Genomic DNA, 17,411 nt, shown 5'->3' on the forward strand with positions numbered 1-17,411 from the left:
CAGTGCCTCTTCCTGTCTCTTTACAGTTCCTCTTCCTGTCTCTTTACAGTTCCTCTTCCTGTCTCTTTACAGTTCCTCTTCCTGTCTCTTTACAGTGCCTCTTCCTGTCTCTTTACAGTTCCTCTTCCTGTCTCTTTACAGTGCCGCTTCCTGTCTCTTTACAGTTCCTCTTCCTGTTTCTTTTTACAGTGCCTCTTCCTGTGTCTTTACAGTGCCTCTTCCTGTCTCTTTACAGTGCCTCTTCCTGTCTCTTTACAGTGCCTCTTCCTGTTTCTTTACAGTTCCTCTTCCTGTCACTTTACAGTTCCTCTTCCTGTCTCTTTTTACAGTCCCTCTTACTGTCGCTTTACAGTTCCTCTACCCGTTTCTTTACAGTGCCTCTTCCTGTCTCTTTAAAGTCCCTCTTCCTGTCTCTTGACAGTGCCTCTTCCTGTCTCTTCACAGTTCCTCTTTCTGTCTCTTTACAGTTCCTCTTTCTGTCTCTTTACAGTTCCTCTTCCTGTCTCTTTACAGTTCCTCATCCTGTCTCTTTTTTCAGTTCCTCTTCCTGTCTCTTTACAGTGCCTCTTCCTGTCTCTTTACAGTGCCTCTTCCTGCCTCTTTACAGTTTCTCTTCATGTTTCTTTACAGTTCCTCTTCCTGTTACTTTACAGTGCCTCTTCCTGTCTCTTTTTACAGTGCCTCTTACTGTCGCTTTACAGTTCCTCTTCCCGTTTCTTTACAGTGCCTCTTCCTGTTTCTTTAAAGTGCCTCTTCCTGTCTCTTTAAAGTGCCTCTTCCTGTCTCATCACAGTTCCTCATCCTGTCTCTTTTTTCAGTTGATCTTCCCGTCTCTTTACAGTGCCTCTTCTTGTCTCTTTACAGTTCCTATTCCTGTCCCTTTACAGTGCCTCTTCAAATCTCTTTACAGTGCCTCTTCCTGTCTCTTTACAGTTGCTCTTCCTGTCCCTTTACAGTGCCTCTTCAAATCTCTTGACAGTGCCTCTTCCAGTCTCTTTACAGTGCCTCTTCAAATCTCTTGACAGTGCCTCTTCCTGTCTCTTTATAGGTCCTCTTCCTGGCTCTCGCTGTCTCTTCACAGTTCCTCTTCCTGTCTCTTTACAGTTCCTCTTCCTGTCTCTTTACAGTTGCTCTTCCTGTCCCTTTACAGTGCCTCTTCAAATATCTTGACAGTGCCTCTTCCTGTCTCTTTACAGTTCCTCTTCCTGTCTCTTTACAGTTGTTCTTCCTGTCCCTTTACAGTGCCTCTTCAAATCTCTTGACAGTGCCTCTTCCTGTCTCTTTACAGTGCCTCTTCCTGTCTCTTTAAAGTCCCTCTTCCTGTCTCTTGACAGTGCCTCTTCCTGTCTCTTCACAGTTCCTCTTTCTGTCTCTTTACAGTTCCTCTTCCTGTCTCTTTACAGTTCCTCATCTTGTCTCTTTTTTCAGTTCCTCTTCCTGTCTCTTTACAGTGCCTCTTCCTGTCTCTTTACAGTGCCTCTTCCTGCCTCTTTACAGTTTCTCTTCCTGTTTCTTTACAGTTCCTCTTCCTGTCACTTTACAGTGCCTCTTCCTGTCTCTTTTTACAGTGCCTCTTACTGTCGCTTTACAGTTCCTCTTCCCGTTTCTTTACAGTGCCTCTTCCTGTCTCTTTAAAGTGCCTCTTCCTGTCTCTTGACAGTGCCTCTTCCTGTCTCTTCACAGTTCCTCTTTCTGTCTCTTTACAGTGCCTCTTCCTGTCTCTTTACAGTTCCTCATCCTGTCTCTTTTTTCAGTTCCTCTTCCTGTCTCTTTACAGTTCCTCATCCTGTCGCTTTTTTCAGTGCCTCTTCTTGTCTCTTTACAGTTCCTATTCCTGTCCCTTTACAGTGCCTCTTCCTGTCTCTTTACAGGTCCTCATCCTGTCTCTTTTTTCAGTTCCTCTTCCTGTCTCTTTACAGTTCCTCATCCTGTCGCTTTTTTCAGTGCCTCTTCTTGTCTCTTTACAGTTCCTATTCCTGTTCCTTTACAGTGCCTCTTCAAATCTCTTTACAGTGCCTCTTCCTGTCTCTTTACAGTTCCTCATCCTGTCTCTTTTTTCAGTTCCTCTTCCTGTCTCTTTACAGTTCCTCATCCTGTCGCTTTTTTCAGTGCCTCTTCTTGTCTCTTTACAGTTCCTATTCCTGTCCCTTTACAGTGCCTCTTCAAATCTCTTGACAGTGCCTCTTCCTGTCTCTTTAAAGTGCCTCTTCCTGTCTCTTGACAGTGCCTCTTCCTGTCTCTTCACAGTTCCTCTTTCTGTCTCTTTACAGTTCCTCTTCCTGTCTCTTTACAGTTCCTCATCCTGTCTCTTTTTTCAGTTCCTCTTCCTGTCTCTTTACAGTTCCTCATCCTGTCTCTTTTTTCAGTTCCTCTTCCTGTCTCTTTACAGTTCCTCATCCTGTTGCTTTTTTCAGTGCCTCTTCTTGTCTCTTTACAGTTCCTATTCCTGTCCCTTTACAGTGCCTCTTCAAATCTCTTTACAGTGCCTCTTCCTGTCTCTTTAAAGTGCCTCTTCCTGTCTCTTTACAGTGCCTCTTCCTGTCTCTTTACAGTGCCTCTTCCTGTCTCTTTACAGTGCCTCTTCCTGTCTCTTTACAGTGCCTCTCCTGTCTCTTTACAGTGCCTCTTCTTGTCTCTTTACAGTTCCTCTTCCTGTCCCTTTACAGTGCCTCTTCCTGTCTCTTCACAGTGCCTCTTCCTGTCTCTTTACAGTGCCTCTTCAAATCTCTTGACAGTGCCTCTTCCTGTCTCTTTACAGTGCCTCTTCCGGTCTCTTTACAGTGCCTCTTCCGGTCTCTTTACAGTGCCTCTTCCGGTCTCTTTACAGTGCCTCTTTCTGTCTCTTTACAGTTCCTCTTCCTGTCTCTTTACAGTGCCTCTTCCTGTCTCTTTACAGTGCCTCTTCCTGTCTCTTTACAGTTCATCTTCCTGTCTCTTTACAGTTCCTCCTCCTGTCTCTTTACAGTTCCTCTTCCTGTCTCTTTACAGTGCCTCTTCCTGTCTCTTTACAGTTCCTCTTCCTGTCTCTTTACAGTGCCACTTCCTGTCTCTTTACAGTTCCTCTTCCTGTTTCTTTTTACAGTGCCTCTTCCTGTCTCTTTTTACAGTGCCTCTTCCTGTCTCTTTTTACAGTGCCTCTTCCTGTTTCTTTACAGTTCCTCTTCCTGTCACTTTACAGTTCCTCTTCCTGTCTCTTTTTACAGTCCCTCTTACTGTCGCTTTACAGTTCCTCTTCCCGTTTCTTTACAGTGCCTCTTCCTGTCTCTTTAAAGTCCCTCTTCCTGTCTCTTGACAGTGCCTCTTCCTGTCTCTTCACAGTTCCTCTTTCTGTCTCTTTACAGTTCCTCTTCCTGTCTCTTTACAGTTCCTCATCTTGTCTCTTTTTTCAGTTCCTCTTCCTGTCTCTTTACAGTGCCTCTTCCTGTCTCTTTACAGTGCCTCTTCCTGCCTCTTTACAGTTTCTCTTCCTGTTTCTTTACAGTTCCTCTTCCTGTCACTTTACAGTGCCTCTTCCTGTCTCTTTAAAGTCCCTCTTCCTGTCTCTTGACAGTGCCTCTTCCTGTCTCTTCGCAGTTCCTCTTTCTGTCTCTTTACAGTTCCTCTTCCTGTCTCTTTACAGTTCCTCATCTTGTCTCTTTTTTCAGTTCCTCTTCCTGTCTCTTTACAGTGCCTCTTCCTGCCTCTTTACAGTTTCTCTTCATGTTTCTTTACAGTTCCTCTTCCTGTTACTTTACAGTGCCTCTTCCTGTCTCTTTTTACAGTGCCTCTTACTGTCGCTTTACAGTTCCTCTTCCCGTTTCTTTACAGTGCCTCTTCCTGTTTCTTTAAAGTGCCTCTTCCTGTCTCTTTAAAGTGCCTCTTCCTGTCTCATCACAGTTCCTCATCCTGTCTCTTTTTTCAGTTGATCTTCCCGTCTCTTTACAGTGCCTCTTCTTGTCTCTTTACAGTTCCTATTCCTGTCCCTTTACAGTGCCTCTTCAAATCTCTTTACAGTGCCTCTTCCTGTCTCTTTACAGTTGCTCTTCCTGTCCCTTTACAGTGCCTCTTCAAATCTCTTGACAGTGCCTCTTCCAGTCTCTTTACAGTGCCTCTTCAAATCTCTTGACAGTGCCTCTTCCTGTCTCTTTATAGGTCCTCTTCCTGGCTCTCGCTGTCTCTTCACAGTTCCTCTTCCTGTCTCTTTACAGTTCCTCTTCCTGTCTCTTTACAGTTGCTCTTCCTGTCCCTTTACAGTGCCTCTTCAAATATCTTGACAGTGCCTCTTCCTGTCTCTTTACAGTTCCTCTTCCTGTCTCTTTACAGTTGTTCTTCCTGTCCCTTTACAGTGCCTCTTCAAATCTCTTGACAGTGCCTCTTCCTGTCTCTTTACAGTGCCTCTTCCTGTCTCTTTAAAGTCCCTCTTCCTGTCTCTTGACAGTGCCTCTTCCTGTCTCTTCACAGTTCCTCTTTCTGTCTCTTTACAGTTCCTCTTCCTGTCTCTTTACAGTTCCTCATCTTGTCTCTTTTTTCAGTTCCTCTTCCTGTCTCTTTACAGTGCCTCTTCCTGTCTCTTTACAGTGCCTCTTCCTGCCTCTTTACAGTTTCTCTTCCTGTTTCTTTACAGTTCCTCTTCCTGTCACTTTACAGTGCCTCTTCCTGTCTCTTTTTACAGTGCCTCTTACTGTCGCTTTACAGTTCCTCTTCCCGTTTCTTTACAGTGCCTCTTCCTGTCTCTTTAAAGTGCCTCTTCCTGTCTCTTGACAGTGCCTCTTCCTGTCTCTTCACAGTTCCTCTTTCTGTCTCTTTACAGTGCCTCTTCCTGTCTCTTTACAGTTCCTCATCCTGTCTCTTTTTTCAGTTCCTCTTCCTGTCTCTTTACAGTTCCTCATCCTGTCGCTTTTTTCAGTGCCTCTTCTTGTCTCTTTACAGTTCCTATTCCTGTCCCTTTACAGTGCCTCTTCCTGTCTCTTTACAGTTCCTCATCCTGTCTCTTTTTTCAGTTCCTCTTCCTGTCTCTTTACAGTTCCTCATCCTGTCGCTTTTTTCAGTGCCTCTTCTTGTCTCTTTACAGTTCCTATTCCTGTTCCTTTACAGTGCCTCTTCAAATCTCTTTACAGTGCCTCTTCCTGTCTCTTTACAGTTCCTCATCCTGTCTCTTTTTTCAGTTCCTCTTCCTGTCTCTTTACAGTTCCTCATCCTGTCGCTTTTTTCAGTGCCTCTTCTTGTCTCTTTACAGTTCCTATTCCTGTCCCTTTACAGTGCCTCTTCAAATCTCTTGACAGTGCCTCTTCCTGTCTCTTTAAAGTGCCTCTTCCTGTCTCTTGACAGTGCCTCTTCCTGTCTCTTCACAGTTCCTCTTTCTGTCTCTTTACAGTTCCTCTTCCTGTCTCTTTACAGTTCCTCATCCTGTCTCTTTTTTCAGTTCCTCTTCCTGTCTCTTTACAGTTCCTCATCCTGTCTCTTTTTTCAGTTCCTCTTCCTGTCTCTTTACAGTTCCTCATCCTGTTGCTTTTTTCAGTGCCTCTTCTTGTCTCTTTACAGTTCCTATTCCTGTCCCTTTACAGTGCCTCTTCAAATCTCTTTACAGTGCCTCTTCCTGTCTCTTTAAAGTGCCTCTTCCTGTCTCTTTACAGTGCCTCTTCCTGTCTCTTTACAGTGCCTCTTCCTGTCTCTTTACAGTGCCTCTTCCTGTCTCTTTACAGTGCCTCTCCTGTCTCTTTACAGTGCCTCTTCTTGTCTCTTTACAGTTCCTCTTCCTGTCCCTTTACAGTGCCTCTTCCTGTCTCTTCACAGTGCCTCTTCCTGTCTCTTTACAGTGCCTCTTCAAATCTCTTGACAGTGCCTCTTCCTGTCTCTTTACAGTGCCTCTTCCGGTCTCTTTACAGTGCCTCTTCCGGTCTCTTTACAGTGCCTCTTCCGGTCTCTTTACAGTGCCTCTTTCTGTCTCTTTACAGTTCCTCTTCCTGTCTCTTTACAGTGCCTCTTCCTGTCTCTTTACAGTGCCTCTTCCTGTCTCTTTACAGTTCATCTTCCTGTCTCTTTACAGTTCCTCCTCCTGTCTCTTTACAGTTCCTCTTCCTGTCTCTTTACAGTGCCTCTTCCTGTCTCTTTACAGTTCCTCTTCCTGTCTCTTTACAGTGCCACTTCCTGTCTCTTTACAGTTCCTCTTCCTGTTTCTTTTTACAGTGCCTCTTCCTGTCTCTTTTTACAGTGCCTCTTCCTGTCTCTTTTTACAGTGCCTCTTCCTGTTTCTTTACAGTTCCTCTTCCTGTCACTTTACAGTTCCTCTTCCTGTCTCTTTTTACAGTCCCTCTTACTGTCGCTTTACAGTTCCTCTTCCCGTTTCTTTACAGTGCCTCTTCCTGTCTCTTTAAAGTCCCTCTTCCTGTCTCTTGACAGTGCCTCTTCCTGTCTCTTCACAGTTCCTCTTTCTGTCTCTTTACAGTTCCTCTTCCTGTCTCTTTACAGTTCCTCATCTTGTCTCTTTTTTCAGTTCCTCTTCCTGTCTCTTTACAGTGCCTCTTCCTGTCTCTTTACAGTGCCTCTTCCTGCCTCTTTACAGTTTCTCTTCCTGTTTCTTTACAGTTCCTCTTCCTGTCACTTTACAGTGCCTCTTCCTGTCTCTTTAAAGTCCCTCTTCCTGTCTCTTGACAGTGCCTCTTCCTGTCTCTTCGCAGTTCCTCTTTCTGTCTCTTTACAGTTCCTCTTCCTGTCTCTTTACAGTTCCTCATCTTGTCTCTTTTTTCAGTTCCTCTTCCTGTCTCTTTACAGTGCATCTTCCTGCCTCTTTACAGTTTCTCTTCATGTTTCTTTACAGTTCCTCTTCCTGTTACTTTACAGTGCCTCTTCCTGTCTCTTTTTACAGTGCCTCTTACTGTCGCTTTACAGTTCCTCTTCCCGTTTCTTTACAGTGCCTCTTCCTGTTTCTTTAAAGTGCCTCTTCCTGTCTCTTTAAAGTGCCTCTTCCTGTCTCATCACAGTTCCTCATCCTGTCTCTTTTTTCAGTTGATCTTCCCGTCTCTTTACAGTGCCTCTTCTTGTCTCTTTACAGTTCCTATTCCTGTCCCTTTACAGTGCCTCTTCAAATCTCTTTACAGTGCCTCTTCCTGTCTCTTTACAGTTGCTCTTCCTGTCCCTTTACAGTGCCTCTTCAAATCTCTTGACAGTGCCTCTTCCAGTCTCTTTACAGTGCCTCTTCAAATCTCTTGACAGTGCCTCTTCCTGTCTCTTTATAGGTCCTCTTCCTGAATCTCGCTGTCTCTTCACAGTTCCTCTTCCTGTCTCTTTACAGTTCCTCTTCCTGTCTCTTTACAGTTGCTCTTCCTGTCCCTTTACAGTGCCTCTTCAAATCTCTTGACAGTGCCTCTTCCTGTCTCTTTACAGTTCCTCTTCCTGTCTCTTTACAGTTGTTCTTCCTGTCCCTTTACAGTGCCTCTTCAAATCTCTTGACAGTGCCTCTTCCTGTCTCTTTACAGTGCCTCTTCCTGTCTCTTTAAAGTCCCTCTTCCTGTCTCTTGACAGTGCCTCTTCCTGTCTCTTCACAGTTCCTCTTTCTGTCTCTTTACAGTTCCTCTTCCTGTCTCTTTACAGTTCCTCATCTTGTCTCTTTTTTCAGTTCCTCTTCCTGTCTCTTTACAGTGCCTCTTCCTGTCTCTTTACAGTGCCTCTTCCTGCCTCTTTACAGTTTCTCTTCCTGTTTCTTTACAGTTCCTCTTCCTGTCACTATACAGTGCCTCTTCCTGTCTCTTTTTACAGTGCCTCTTACTGTCGCTTTACAGTTCCTCTTCCCGTTTCTTTACAGTGCCTCTTCCTGTCTCTTTAAAGTGCCTCTTCCTGTCTCTTGACAGTGCCTCTTCCTGTCTCTTCACAGTTCCTCTTTCTGTCTCTTTACAGTGCCTCTTCCTGTCTCTTTACAGTTCCTCATCCTGTCTCTTTTTTCAGTTCCTCTTCCTGTCTCTTTACAGTTCCTCATCCTGTCGCTTTTTTCATTGCCTCTTCTTGTCTCTTTACAGTTCCTATTCCTGTCCCTTTACAGTGCCTCTTCCTGTCTCTTTACAGTTCCTCATCCTGTCTCTTTTTTCAGTTCCTCTTCCTGTCTCTTTACAGTTCCTCATCCTGTCGCTTTTTTCAGTGCCTCTTCTTGTCTCTTTACAGTTTCTATTCCTGTTCCTTTACAGTGCCTCTTCAAATCTCTTTACAGTGCCTCTTCCTGTCTCTTTACAGTTCCTCATCCTGTCTCTTTTTTCAGTTCCTCTTCCTGTCTCTTTACAGTTCCTCATCCTGTCGCTTTTTTCAGTGCCTCTTCTTGTCTCTTTACAGTTCCTATTCCTGTCCCTTTACAGTGCCTCTTCAAATCTCTTGACAGTGCCTCTTCCTGTCTCTTTAAAGTGCCTCTTCCTGTCTCTTGACAGTGCCTCTTCCTGTCTCTTCACAGTTCCTCTTTCTGTCTCTTTACAGTTCCTCTTCCTGTCTCTTTACAGTTCCTCATCCTGTCTCTTTTTTCAGTTCCTCTTCCTGTCTCTTTACAGTTCCTCATCCTGTCTCTTTTTTCAGTTCCTCTTCCTGTCTCTTTACAGTTCCCCATCCTGTCGCTTTTTTCAGTGCCTCTTCTTGTCTCTTTACAGTTCCTATTCCTGTCCCTTTACAGTGCCTCTTCAAATCTCTTTACAGTGCCTCTTCCTGTCTCTTTAAAGTGCCTCTTCCTGTCTCTTTACAGTGCCTCTTCCTGTCTATTTACAGTGCCTCTTCCTGTCTCTTTACAGTGCCTCTTCCTGTCTCTTTACAGTGCCTCTCCTGTCTCTTTACAGTGCCTCTTCTTGTCTCTTTACAGTTCCTCTTCCTGTCCCTTTACAGTGCCTCTTCCTGTCTCTTCACAGTGCCTCTTCCTGTCTCTTTACAGTGCCTCTTCAAATCTCTTGACAGTGCCTCTTCCTGTCTCTTTACAGTGCCTCTTCCGGTCTCTTTACAGTGCCTCTTCCGGTCTCTTTACAGTGCCTCTTCCGGTCTCTTTACAGTGCCTCTTTCTGTCTCTTTACAGTTCCTCTTCCTGTCTCTTTACAGTGCCTCTTCCTGTCTCTTTACAGTGCCTCTTCCTGTATCTTTACAGTTCATCTTCCTGTCTCTTTACAGTTCCTCCTCCTGTCTCTTTACAGTTCCTCTTCCTGTCTCTTTACAGTGCCTCTTCCTGTCTCTTTACAGTTCCTCTTCCTGTCTCTTTACAGTGCCACTTCCTGTCTCTTTACAGTTCCTCTTCCTGTTTCTTTTTACAGTGCCTCTTCCTGTCTCTTTTTACAGTGCCTCTTCCTGTCTCTTTTTACAGTGCCTCTTCCTGTTTCTTTACAGTTCCTCTTCCTGTCACTTTACAGTTCCTCTTCCTGTCTCTTTTTACAGTCCCTCTTACTGTCGCTTTACAGTTCCTCTTCCCGTTTCTTTACAGTGCCTCTTCCTGTCTCTTTAAAGTCCCTCTTCCTGTCTCTTGACAGTGCCTCTTCCTGTCTCTTCACAGTTCCTCTTTCTGTCTCTTTACAGTTCCTCTTCCTGTCTCTTTACAGTTCCTCATCTTGTCTCTTTTTTCAGTTCCTCTTCCTGTCTCTTTACAGTGCCTCTTCCTGTCTCTTTACAGTGCCTCTTCCTGCCTCTTTACAGTTTCTCTTCCTGTTTCTTTACAGTTCCTCTTCCTGTCACTTTACAGTGCCTCTTCCTGTCTCTTTAAAGTCCCTCTTCCTGTCTCTTGACAGTGCCTCTTCCTGTCTCTTCACAGTTCCTCTTTCTGTCTCTTTACAGTTCCTCTTCCTGTCTCTTTACAGTTCCTCATCCTGTCTCTTTTTTCAGTTCCTCTTCCTGTCTCTTTACAGTTCCTCATCCTGTCTCTTTTTTCAGTTCCTCTTCCTGTCTCTTTACAGTTCCCCATCCTGTCGCTTTTTTCAGTGCCTCTTCTTGTCTCTTTACAGTTCCTATTCCTGTCCCTTTACAGTGCCTCTTCAAATCTCTTTACAGTGCCTCTTCCTGTCTCTTTAAAGTGCCTCTTCCTGTCTCTTTACAGTGCCTCTTCCTGTCTATTTACAGTGCCTCTTCCTGTCTCTTTACAGTGCCTCTTCCTGTCTCTTTACAGTGCCTCTCCTGTCTCTTTACAGTGCCTCTTCTTGTCTCTTTACAGTTCCTCTTCCTGTCCCTTTACAGTGCCTCTTCCTGTCTCTTCACAGTGCCTCTTCCTGTCTCTTTACAGTGCCTCTTCAAATCTCTTGACAGTGCCTCTTCCTGTCTCTTTACAGTGCCTCTTCCGGTCTCTTTACAGTGCCTCTTCCGGTCTCTTTACAGTGCCTCTTCCGGTCTCTTTACAGTGCCTCTTTCTGTCTCTTTACAGTTCCTCTTCCTGTCTCTTTACAGTGCCTCTTCCTGTCTCTTTACAGTGCCTCTTCCTGTATCTTTACAGTTCATCTTCCTGTCTCTTTACAGTTCCTCCTCCTGTCTCTTTACAGTTCCTCTTCCTGTCTCTTTACAGTGCCTCTTCCTGTCTCTTTACAGTTCCTCTTCCTGTCTCTTTACAGTGCCACTTCCTGTCTCTTTACAGTTCCTCTTCCTGTTTCTTTTTACAGTGCCTCTTCCTGTCTCTTTTTACAGTGCCTCTTCCTGTCTCTTTTTACAGTGCCTCTTCCTGTTTCTTTACAGTTCCTCTTCCTGTCACTTTACAGTTCCTCTTCCTGTCTCTTTTTACAGTCCCTCTTACTGTCGCTTTACAGTTCCTCTTCCCGTTTCTTTACAGTGCCTCTTCCTGTCTCTTTAAAGTCCCTCTTCCTGTCTCTTGACAGTGCCTCTTCCTGTCTCTTCACAGTTCCTCTTTCTGTCTCTTTACAGTTCCTCTTCCTGTCTCTTTACAGTTCCTCATCTTGTCTCTTTTTTCAGTTCCTCTTCCTGTCTCTTTACAGTGCCTCTTCCTGTCTCTTTACAGTGCCTCTTCCTGCCTCTTTACAGTTTCTCTTCCTGTTTCTTTACAGTTCCTCTTCCTGTCACTTTACAGTGCCTCTTCCTGTCTCTTTAAAGTCCCTCTTCCTGTCTCTTGACAGTGCCTCTTCCTGTCTCTTCACAGTTCCTCTTTCTGTCTCTTTACAGTTCCTCTTCCTGTCTCTTTACAGTTCCTCATCTTGTCTCTTTTTTCAGTTCCTCTTCCTGTCTCTTTACAGTGCCTCTTCCTGTCTCTTTACAGTGCCTCTTCCTGCCTCTTTACAGTTTCTCTTCCTGTCTCTTTACAGTTCCTCATCCTGTCACTTTTTTCAGTGCCTCTTCTTGTCTCTTTACAGTTCCTATTCCTGTCTATTTACAGTGCCTCTTCAAATCTCTTTACAGTGCCTCTTCCTGTCTCTTTAAAGTGCCTCTTCCTGTCTCTTTACAGTGCCTCTTCCTGTCTCTTTACAGTGCCTCTTCCTGTCTCTTTACAGTGCCTCTTCCTGTCTCTTTACAGTGCTTCTTCTTGTCTCTTTACAGTTCCTCTTCCTGTCCCTTTACAGTGCCTCTTCCTGTCTCTTGACAGTGCCTCTTCCTGTCTCTTTACAGTGCCTCTTCAAATCTCTTGACAGTGCCTCTTCCTGTCTCTTTACAGTGCCTCTTCCGGTCTCTTTACAGTGCCTCTTCCTGTCTCTTCATAGTGGCTCTTCCTGTCTCTTTACAGTGCCTCTTCCTGTCTCTTCACAGTGGCTCTTCCTGTCTCTTCACAGTGGCTCTTCCTGTCTCTTCACAGTTCCTCTTCCTGTCTCTTTACAGTTCCTCTTCCTGTCTCTTTACAGTTCCTCTTCCTGTCTCTTTACAGCTGAACATGACTCCTAAACATCCTGTACGAATAGAGTGATCATAATCAGCTTGCAATTTAAACGAACCTCTTGAACAGTAGAAATATACTGAAATTGTCAGATAATGAAATCTGTGAATCTTTGAAAACACAGGATGAAGGTAGAAAGACGACTCCCTAGGGAATCCTTAGACAACAACTCACCATAACAAAACATAAAGAGCATCCTAACAGGGAAACCAGACCGGCCATGTTGTATGTGCGAGCTTTGCAAAATAAATGTACACGTATATGTTATTCAATCATTTCTTTCACACCGCTCGCGTGCGTCAACGGGTGTCTGCTTTGCCCGAAGGCTAAAATAAAACTTGGTTCAATTCAAGAAGCTTGACTTGCTTAAAGTCCTGCCTCTCCCATATACTCATTGGTTTTCACGAACATACAAACCCACGTAGATGTTTGAAAGACGAACAAGGAGAGACTAATCAAAGATAACCAACTACAAACTAACTCACATTCCCTTTTCATCTGTGGATTAATCGTCAGAGTAGAGAAACACTACATTTTGTACGATTCCAGGTCAAAATTCTACAAATATCTATAAAAAAAAAGCACCGTATGCATTTCAGGTAAAATAACAACCCAATGTTTATCTCCCAGGACGAACTAGTTAGCAACAGCAATCTAGCTAAATGACCATGAATGTTTGTGTGTTTCCACCTGTCCCCAAATTAATTAAGTTGGTTCACAGTTGGTTTTGGTATTTTAACTTGCATTTCAAGACCATATCTGGTGGGGATAGACAAAATCAACATGTGCGCGATGGCGCACGTGGATGGACGGCCAGTGTAGCTAAGGTATAATGATGGTTCAACCCCAGATTTCAAAAGAAAATGACTGCACAGCACATAGGTCATATGCACCACAGAGGCTTAGTGTACATCAGAGACAAACATTCATGAAGTCGCTGATGGGACTGTGTGGGCTGAAGTCCATTTTGTGTCAAGTACAAAGCTCTGGGCCAGTTAGCTTTGAACCGTGCAGGGCTCCTCTATTACTCAGTGTCTTCATTATATGGACAGTACGGCTCACACAAAAGGCCCATTGTGTGGCCAGGATTCCCCTGCTGACCTCTTCCATTGTCATCTCAGCGGACAGTTCCGGAACGCCTCACATACCTTCGGAATTCCGAATTCCACTCCGGAGCACTCTATGGAAGCTCTATGGCTGGCCTGGATGAGGTTTTATCCAATGCCAGTGGGATGGGAGGCCAGGTAATGACCAATGATGTATATAAACCCTGGGTTGCTGTTTTAAGGACAAAATGACATGTATTTTAAGTATTTTTATTGTTGTGGAGGCAGTAACATTAGTACGTTCTAAAAATATATGTTTAGCTCACATATTAAAATGTAAAAGTATGCATTGAGGCTTCTGTAATAAAATACATTTCTATAGCTTCCAAAATATATTTTACAACGGTGGAGGAGTTCAAAGATGGAGGTACCGTGGCTTCAAAACCGCGCCCCCTGTCAGTCGTCTAGTGCATATATAATAGATTGGTAATGATAGATGGTAACTGTTAAATTAACACCGAAACACTCCGTAACGAGGTGGTCTTATAGGGATAATCCACCCCCAGAAATAAAAATCATGAAACTCCTAGCAATTTGATGAAAGTCTATGTTATATCAGTGGGTAAAATTAAAATGATCCCCACGATTTAACTTCTAAGTGGTTCATCTTTGAAAACAGGAAATCGTGTAGTAATGCTTCATAGCTACATATTTCCTGTCACTGGAGCTAGAGGACAACACACTATCACCAACTCCATATTCATGCCCATCATTTTGGAATGAGATGTTCCACGAGCAGGTGTACACATACTTATGGTCATGTAGTGTAGCCAGAGAGAGAGCATTGCATTGTAGGTTTTGTAGTCCACTTGAGCTGCAACAGATGCCTGGCTCTAATTTGCACTGAAGCGAGAGCAGAGTAAAGTTAACATTGGGGATAAAGAGGGAGAAATACTCTCATTCCCTAAAGAAACGGAAATCCTTACAGAGAGAGAGAGTGACACATACACATGCACGCATGCAGAGAGTCATTGCCAAACACATTTTCAGAGACACACTCTGGGCAGACAGTCAAACACTCTTACAGAGAGCTACACCCACACACACACACACGCCATACATGTCAATTAGTGTTAATAGGAACCTAATAATCGACATACACATGTTTACATTGATGTCTGATAAAACACACCAGCAGTCCTCTCTCTCTACTGTAGCTAGCCTCCTCCAGGAAAGAGACAGGTTGAAAACCTGGAGTTTCCTTTGGAATTACTCTCTGTTGTTTTGTTCAAAGGAAACATCACACCAGCCAATTATCATTCCCAGGAATTCTCAGAAACGCCCCACTTATTTGACACGTAGGGCAAACCAAGCCGTCCGTGAGATACAGTCAGCACACAATATATTATAGTGTTTCTTTCCCATGAATTAAAAACACGGTCCAATAAAATCACCTTAAAAATCTGTATCTAAATTCCCCCAAGAGGGTGATGGAATTTACATCCCATACAATAGATACTACATCCAAATGAAACATGGTGTTGAGCTAATTCAGCATTAAGCGGGCAGACTGTACACATACTGTATATACATGCAGAGGTGTGGACTTGAGTCACATGACTTGGACTCGAGTCTGACTCAAGTAACGAATTTGATGACTTGAGACTCGACTTGATAGAAAATCAAATAACTTGAGACTTGCAAGATGCAATAGATGGTATAAAATACAGTATATACAGTTGAAGTCGGAAGTTTACATACACTTTAGCCAAATACATTTAATTCCTGACATTTAATCCTAGTATAAATTCCCTGTAAAAATTCCCGGTCAATTTGGATCACCACTTTATTTTAAGAATGTGAAATGTCAGAATAATAGTAGAGAGAATGATTTATTGCAGCTTTTATTCCTTTCATCACATTCCCAGTGGGTCAGAAGTTTACGTACACTCAATTAGTATTTGGTAGTATTGCCTTTAAATTGTTTAACTTGGGTCAAACGTTTTGGGTAGCCTTCCACAAGCTTCCCACAATAAGTTGGGTGCAGTTTGGCCCATTCCTCCTGCAGAGCTGGTGTAAACTGAGTCAGGTTTGTAGGCCTCCTTGCTCACACACACTTTTTCAGTTCTGCCCACAAATGTTCTATAGGATTGAGGTCAGGGCTTTGTGATGGCCACTCCAATACCTTGAATTTGTTGTCCTTAAGCCATTTTGTCACAACTGTGGAAGTATGCTTGGGGTCATTGTCCATTTGGAAGTATGCTTGGGGTCATTGTCCATTTGGAAGTATGCTTGGGGTCATTGTCCATTTGGAAGTATGCTTGGGGTCATTGTCCATTTGGAAGTATGCTTGGGGTCATTGTCCATTTGGAAGTATGCTTGGGGTCATTGTCCATTTGGAAGTATGCTTGGGGTCATTGTCCATTTGGAAGTATGCTTGGGGTCATTGTCCATTTGGAAGTATGCTTGGGGTCATTGTCCATTTGGAAGACCCATTTGGACCAAGCTTCAACTATTTTTGTTTCATCAGAGGACATTTCTCCAAAAAGTACGATCTTTGTCCCCGTGTGCAGTTGCAAACCGTAGTCTGTTTTTTTATGGCGATTCTGGAGCAGTGGCTTCTTCCTTGCTGAGCAGCCTTTCAGGTTATGTCGATATAGGACTAGTTTTACTGTGGATGTAGATACTTTTGTACCTGTTTCCTCCAGCATCTTCACAAGGTCCTTTGCTGTTGTTCTGGAATTGATTTGCACTTTTCGCACCAAAGTACATTCATCTCTAGGAGACAGAATGCGTCTCCTTCCTGAGCGGTATGATGGCTGCGCGGTTTCATGGTGTTTATATTAGCATACTATTGTTTGTATAGATGAACGTGGCACCTTCAGGCATTTGGAAATTGCTCCCAAGGATGAACCAGACTTGTGGAGGTCTACAATGGCTGATTTCTTTTGACTTTCCCATGATGTCAAGCAAAGAGGCACTGAGTTTGAAGGTAGGCCTTGAAATACATCCACAGGTACACCTCCAATTGACTCAAATGATGTCAATTAGCCTATCAGAAGCTTCTAAAGTCATGACATCATTTTCTGGAATTGCCCAAGCTGTTTAAAGGCACAGTCAACTTGTATGTAAACTTCTGACCACTCGAATTGTGATACAGTGAATTATAAGTGAAGTGTCGGTAAATTTTTGGGGGAAAAATGACTTGTACAATGTAGATGTCCAAACCAACTTGCCGAAACTATAGTTTGTTTAAAAAGAAATGTGTGGAGTGGTTGAAAAACAAGTTTTAATGACTCCAACCTAAGTGTATGTAAACTTCCAACTTCAACTGTACAAATGAGATGAGTACTGCAAGATATGTAAACATTATTAAAGTGGCATTATTAAAGTGGCTAGTGATCCATTTATTAAAGTGGCCAATGATTTCAAGTGTGTATGTAGGCAGCAGCCTCTCTGTGTTAGTGATGGCTGTTTAACAGTCTGATGGCCTTGAGATAGAAGCTGTTTTTCAGTCTCTCGGTCCCAGCTTTGATGCACCTGTACTGACCTCGCCTTCTGGATGATAGCGGGGTGAACAGGTAGTGGCTCAGGTGGTTGTTGTCCTTGATGATCTTTTTGGCCTTCCTGTGACATTGGGTGCTGTAGGTGTCCTGGAGGGCAGGTAGTTTTCCCCCAGTGATGTGTTGTGCAGACCGCACCACCCTCTGGTTGTGGGCGGTGCAGTTCCCGTACCAGGCGGTGATGCAGCCCGACAGGATGCTCTCAATTGTGCGTCCGTACAAGCTTGTTCTGTACAAGTTTGTGAGAGTTTTATATGACAAGCCAAATTTCTTCAGCCTCCTGAGGTTGAAGAGGCGCTGTTGTGCCTTCTTCACCACACTGTCTGTGTGGGTGGACCATTTCAGTTTGTCTTTGATGTGTACGCCGAGGAACTACATTTTTTAGCAGTGGCTTCTTCCTTGCTGAGTGGCCTTTCAGGTTATGTCGATATAGGACTCATTTGACTATGGATATAGATAATTTTGTATGGCGGCTGCGTGGTCCCATGGTGTTTATACTTGCGTACTATTGTTTGTACAGATGAACGTGGTACCTTCAGGCATTTGGAAATTGCTCCCAAGGATGAACCAGACTTGTGGAGGTCTACAATTAGTAGACCCACTGGAATTGTGATACAGTGAATTATAAGTAAAATAATCTGTCTGTAAACAATTGTTGGAAAAATTACGTGTGTCATCCACAAAGTAGATGTCCTAACCGACTTGCCAAAACTATAGTTTGTTAACAAGAAATTTGTAGAGTGGTTGAAAAAACAGTTTCAATGACTCCAACCTAAGTGTATGTAAACTTCCGACTTCAACTGTATTTATTCAATTAAAAATCATTATTTCTAACCTTGTCAACATTTTGACTATATTTCCTATTCATTTTGAAACTAATTTCATGTATGTTTCCATGGAAAAAAAGTATATTTCTAAGTGACCCCAAACTTTTGAAAGGTAGTGTACACTGCTACCATCTAGTGGCCAAAATCTAAATTGCGCCTGGGCTAGAATAATACATTATGGCCT

At 43.5% G+C, this 17,411-nt stretch overlaps 1 protein-coding gene across 2 annotated transcripts in view; it reads right to left on the reverse strand.

The window, feature by feature from the left end:
* Positions 1–17,411, reverse strand: part of raver2 (ribonucleoprotein, PTB-binding 2) — a 195,871-nt gene that overhangs the window by 149,738 nt on the left and 28,722 nt on the right. The window lies entirely within an intron of this gene.

This window comes from Oncorhynchus mykiss, chromosome 5 (genome assembly GCF_013265735.2).
Source record: "Oncorhynchus mykiss isolate Arlee chromosome 5, USDA_OmykA_1.1, whole genome shotgun sequence".
Taxonomy (NCBI): domain Eukaryota; kingdom Metazoa; phylum Chordata; class Actinopteri; order Salmoniformes; family Salmonidae; genus Oncorhynchus; species Oncorhynchus mykiss.